Source organism: Mauremys mutica, unplaced genomic scaffold (genome assembly GCF_020497125.1).
Source record: "Mauremys mutica isolate MM-2020 ecotype Southern unplaced genomic scaffold, ASM2049712v1 Super-Scaffold_100198, whole genome shotgun sequence".
NCBI classification, from domain to species: Eukaryota; Metazoa; Chordata; order Testudines; family Geoemydidae; genus Mauremys; species Mauremys mutica.
In genome coordinates this window covers 667,910-673,707 of record NW_025423285.1, presented here as the reverse complement: position 1 = coordinate 673,707, position 5,798 = coordinate 667,910, and the positions used below count along the sequence as shown (strand labels likewise).

General features: G+C 55.8%; 1 long non-coding RNA gene across 1 annotated transcript; it reads right to left on the bottom strand.

Annotated features, from left to right (window-relative positions):
• Nucleotides 1-290: 290 nt before the first annotated feature.
• LOC123359832 lies at nt 291-2,825 on the bottom strand. Its single transcript, XR_006575925.1, has 3 exons — nt 2,751-2,825; nt 544-641; nt 291-423 (listed from the first exon to the last, which is right to left on the bottom strand). It is a non-coding gene; the product is annotated as an uncharacterized LOC123359832 (long non-coding RNA).
• Nucleotides 2,826-5,798: the final 2,973 nt, after the last annotated feature.

The window sequence follows — 5,798 nt, the reverse complement described above, 5'->3', positions numbered from 1 at the left end:
GCATCTGAAGAAGTGGGTATTCACCCACGAAAGCTCATGCTGCAAAACGTCTGTTAGTCTATAAGGTGCCACAGGATTCTTTGTTGCTTTTACAGTCCTAGGAGGGAGGAGTCGCCCTCAGTTCCCACTGATTTCACTGCTTGCGGTTGTGGGTGTTCAGCACCTGGCAGGTTCTGCCCTCCCCAAAGACTCTCAATGTTGGGAACAATCTCCTGCAAGGGAAGGGCTGGGAGCCCTATTGCTGGGCCATGCCCACCACACTGGCGATGGCTCTGGAGACCTCCACTCACTTGCTCTAGATGGGATGGAGCTGGATGGCAGATGCTCTCTTCCTTGATCTCCTGCACCCAGGTGGGCTGGAAAGGGTGCTGCACAATGCCCTGCCAGCAGGGTAGGGGGCAGAAGCCAGGAGATCGAAAGTGGCTGTGAAAACAAGACAATGTTTTATTGCCAGGGGATGGATAAACTCAGCCTAGCAACTGGAGGTTCACAACACTGACCTACGGCCAGCAGGACACCCCCCATCTCCAGGTATCCTAGTACCTCACGCACATTCCTGAAGCGTGACGGCCCAAGGGCTCTAGCGCATTTCTTCAGAGGTGTCTCTGCTGTCGTCGTCTTCGCTGTTGTCATGTTCCATTCTATATGATTTTATAAAAATATGCTAATGAGTGTGAATATAAAGTGACTGGACTATGCTTCATGCAAAAGGTCTCTTGTAAGGTATCATTACAAAGCTTATAATCTACTGAGTGTGGTCATCCTATTTGTATAAATGTATCACTTTTCTATCTGTATCTGGGTGGAAGAGAACAAATGGGGCGGCCATCATGAGAAATCCACTAGCTACCACCTGAGCTGGAACAAAGGCTGTACCAGGGGAAAGGAGCATGAGGAGGGCTCCAGGGGCTCCCTCCAGCTCATTCCTGGCTGAGCGGCTCCCTCCGGCCTGGTCCCAGCCTGGCCACGGCTGTTTTGACCATATATGGCCTGTGACGTTTTGGGTGTAATATAATATCTCACTGGAAGGCGACAGGGCCAGAAAGAGTTAATTAACTCACAGACTGACTTAACCCTTTAAAGACTGGTTAGGAAGATATGTAAAAATCCAGTGACTTTCCTTTTGAAAGCTTCAGTGTGGATAGCTTTGAAAAGGTCTCAGATGGAGTAAGAGCTGTTAAGAAACTTGAGCAGCTCTATAACCAAGTGGCTGTGTTTGGCCAGCTGGTTGGGAAGACAATGGTGTTGGAACAGGAATGTCTCCATTCTGATTCTTTAAGTGAGCAGCCTGTGCTTCTGTGTTGATGCAACTTACTTGGCTGGCAGGGAGAGGAAAGACTTGCTAATAGCTGTTAGCAAAGAGAGCCCACCCCATCAGCCAGTGAATTCTGTTAAGCAAGAAAAATCAAGGTTTGATCCTTCAGAAAAAGGAGGAAAGAGAGAACTTAAGTTTGCAAAGGGAAGCCACAGGTTAACCCTAAAAGGCCCAAACCCCAATGGTATTGAGCCAAAGGTGTGGCATGACGACAAAAATGATTGTAGGTGGACACCTGCAATGAATTTGTTGTTATTGCTAATGGTAATTTTTGTAACTGTGTTGTTATTGCCAAGAACTGTAAAAATGTTCCATCTAGGGTGACCAGATGTCCCCATTTTATAGTGACAGTCCTGATATTTGGGGCTTTTTCTTATATAGGCTCCTATTACCCCCCACCACTGTCCCAATTTTTCAGTTGTTATCTGGTCATCCTAGTTCCATCCTTCCCTTTCAGAGGTCCCTGTGATCTAACCTGTCACAGCTTCTGCGCCTTCTATTTGCTTCCATCACGCTAGGCATCTGGCTTTCAAGTCTTGCCTACAAGAGGCAGCCAGCCTGTTCTTGTTGGGATTTCTGGAGCTTGTGAACCGAACTGGCAGCTCCAGCCTTTATAGGCACAGGCTGGCTGGCATGTCACACAATCTCTTTATTACTCGCCTGAGATGGGTCACCTGTTACTTGTGGCTCTGAGTGTCCATATAAGGAAAAATCCCACAAGGTTTGACCATCTATGGCCATCAGGTACCAGTGATGTGAAAGTGCCATCACCACAATGGTGACCATAATGCCAGGTGTTTTGACCATCTATGGCCTGCGATGTTATGGGCATAATATAATATCTTATTCAGCCAATCACTCAGACAAACAAGTTATTTATATTTGCAGAAGATAATGCTGCCCACTTGTTTACACTTCTCTGCACGAGATGCAGGGGCGGCTCTAGAAATCAGGCTGCCCCAAGCAGCGCGGTGCGCTGCGCCGCCCTTCCCCTGTCCCGCGGCGGGTCCCCTTTTCCCGCGGCTCCGGTTGAGTTCCCGCAGGCATGCCTGCGGCAGGTCCACCGGAGCCCGGGACGAGCGGATCTGCCGCAGGCATGCCTGCGGGAGCTCAACCGGAGCCGCGGGAAGAGGGGACCCGCCGCAGTCATGCTTGCGGCAGATCCGCTCGTCCCAGGCTCCGGTGGACCTGGCGCAGGCATGCCTGCGGCAGGTCCACCGGAGCCAAATGCCGCCCCCCCGGGAAAGGGCCGCCCCGCGCGCCTGCTTGGCGCGCTGGGGTCTAGAGCCGCCCCTGACGAGATGTCACAATTGTTTCCTTGGCAATGGAGTGTGATGTCACAGACTGTGTACATCACCATGTAATGACTGACTGCACCCATCACTTTTAAACCACTTGGTTTGCACCCATGCCCTTAATCCTGTCCTAAAATTACCTTTTCATGTCACTGAGGTACTGTGGTGTGAGGCAGGGCAGGTTGGGAGAAGAAATATTCTTTATCTGAAGAAATGATCTGTGTGAGGAAAACATTTGAAAACTTGTAATGTGAGTTCTTCACTCTACCTGATGGCATTTCTCTGTTTGTAACATGAACTTGTGAACACCACATCCAATCAATTCTAAAATTCCAGGAATATTCTAGGCATCAGTGAGCAGAACCATATTGGTTTTGGTGAAAATTGGAACGGGAAATAGACCAGTAGGGCTTAAGTTAGGTTTGGCACCTAACTCCTATTGAAATCGGTGGGTGTTATGCACCTAACCTGCTGGTGGGATTTTCAAAAGCACCTTTAAGCATGTTTGCATCTTAAGCACCTAAATACCTTTGAAAATCTGGTCCTTCATCTCTGCCTCAGTTCCCCATCTATAAATGGAGGTTAATAGTTCTTTATCCTACTGTTTGCCTATCTTGTCTATTTGTTTAGCTTGTAATTGAGGCACAGGACAATCTCTTACTATGTTTTTGTAATGGGACCCTGAATTTTGGTTGGGACAGCTAAACACTACTGTAAAACAAAAAATGATCAGCCCCCTAATATAAGGGCCCGCCAATGATCTATTTTTCAGGGCAAGTCACAGGCCCAGCTGTGTCAGAGCAAAGTCTGAGAAACCCCATAGAAAAACAATTATGGATGAACCTGCCCATAGGAGAAGTTTCTTCCTGACCCCCATCAGTTAGTGGTAGGCTTATATCCTGAAGCATGAGGATTTATATCCCTTCTACATTTTGTATACCAGCGAAGTTAAGATGATATTGTCCATATAATGAGACTCTGGCATGCTAATCCTTTTCTGAATCAGCAGTGTCTGACCCAGGAAACTCAACCCCAATATCCTGAGGCTCGAGAGAGACACAATCAGACAGACACTGAGGGCTCCCCCCGCCCTTTAGAAACAAGTGAAACCCCCTCCGCACAGGGACATGGCCTGATTTGATTCGCCCCCATGTTAATCCAGCCCAGAGCCTGGGGAAAGTGAGTGAGGGTGGGGGGGAGCGACAGAGGAAGGGGGATGGGGTGAGCGGGGTGGGGCCGTGGGGAAGGGGGGAGGTAGATCACGGGCTGCTCTGAAGTTCAGACAGTGACCGGGTGGGTGACGAGGCTGCAGCCCCTGAACTGCGACAACTCACAGGCTGGGGCCGCCCCTGGGTCCCCGCGCACCCGGGATGGGACATCGCCCGGCCCCGCGGCCCCAGGCTGCCGCGTGTGGGGCTGCTCCCGGGCAGCTCAGCCCCCCCCTCCCGGCCCCTTTCACTCCGCGCTGCCTCTGCCCCCTCTCCTGGTGCCTGGAACTGGGGGTCTGAGCCCCCGGCCCCCCCGTGCGGAACCGCCACTCACCGTCCCGCCCCAGCACCCCTCGGACCGGCCCCGCCCCCCGCGCCCGCCGGCTGCCCTCGAGCCGCGTCCCCCGATCCGGGACCCCCCAGCAGCGCCAGGGCGGGTCCCACTGGTGCCGCCCGCGGGGACTGAGCCGCACTGCCCCTGGCCGCGAGCGGGATTCGAACCCCAACGGCCGCAGCGCGCGCCCGGGGGGGGGGGGCGAGGGAACCGGGGCCTCCCTCCACGCGCCGAGTCTCTGTCCCGCGCTCTGTCCGCCAATCAGGGAGCGGGGAGGGGCGCGGCGAAGTGATGAGTTACGGCCCCTCCTCCAATAGAGGCCGCGCGTGAGACAGAGAGAACTATGCTTCCCAGTGTGCACCGGGCGGGGCGTTGCCTGAGCAACCGTCCGTCACTTCCGCTCTGAGACGAGCCAGGAACTACAACTCCCAGCCTGCCCCGGGGCGCCTCCGTCCTCTCCAGCCCAGGTAAGGGCGGGTCCCTGGGTCAACCTGACACCTCCCCCCCAACGCAACTCCTCATCCCCGCCCCACCCACCTCCGGCTCCTGACACGAAGGCGCATGTCCCGGGGTCTCGGCCCTGCCCCTCCCGCAGCGCCCCTAGCGCTCCCCCCCCGCCTGCTTCTCCCTTGGCCTCGTCTCTCCCCACTCGGGGGGGGGGCTGTTGGATGGAGCCATATGCAAATAGGGGGGAGGGGCAGGGCTTGGGTTAGGGTTCTCCCCCCAGCTCTGGGAGGGGAGTGGGAGATAGGGGGTAGAATTGGGGAGGGGCGGGGCTGGGATCCAGGACTCCTGGGTTCTCCCCCAGCTCTGGGAGGGGAGGGGGGCGAGGGGGGTAGAGTGGGGGAGGGGTTGGGGTGCCTGCTGCCCTCGCAGCGACCAGCAGAGCCCCCTGCAGCTTGCCCCCCAACCACACGCTGGGTGTGCTGGTGCCGGGAGCCGCCCCTGGTTCCAGCCCCTCTGCCCAGGCAGCTCCCCCAGCCTGACACACACACCCAGCCCCTGCACCCGCCCACCCCAGGGCTCCTCAGCCCAGAAGGGAGCCCCCCCGGCTGAGTGGGGAATCAGACCCCCCCGAAATTACCCTGGGACCAGCATGATCTGCCTCCGCCCTGCCCTGCTCCGCATGTATTCGGAGTGAGTCAGTTTCCCTGTCCCAAGGTGTGTCCTGCCCTGTGTCTCTTCTCCTCCCCAGTTCCCTCCAAACCAGCCCATTTCCCCTGCACCCTGGGCTGGGTCTCTCCCTCCCCCCTTCTCCCCTCCTGCCCCCAATATCTCCCTGCCCCTACAGGTCTATAGGGCTGGATCCCTCCCTCCCCGCTTCTCCCCTCATTTCCTGCCTCTGGGGGTCTATGGAGATGGGTGTCTCCTCTGCCATCCCCTCTCCTACCCCCCCATATCCCGCTGCCTCTAGGGGTCTATGGGGCTGGGTCTCTCCTCCCTCCATCCCCTCCCCTGCCCCCAATATCCCTCTGGGGCTCTGTGGGGCTGGGGCTCTCTCCCTGTCCCTGTGCTCCCCCCTGCACAGCATATCCTGGGAGTGACTCAGATTCCCTGGACCAACATTTCACAAACCTCCACCCCACATGTCTCTTCTCTTCCCCAGCTCCCTCCACCCCACCCCATTTCCCCTGAACCCCAGGCTG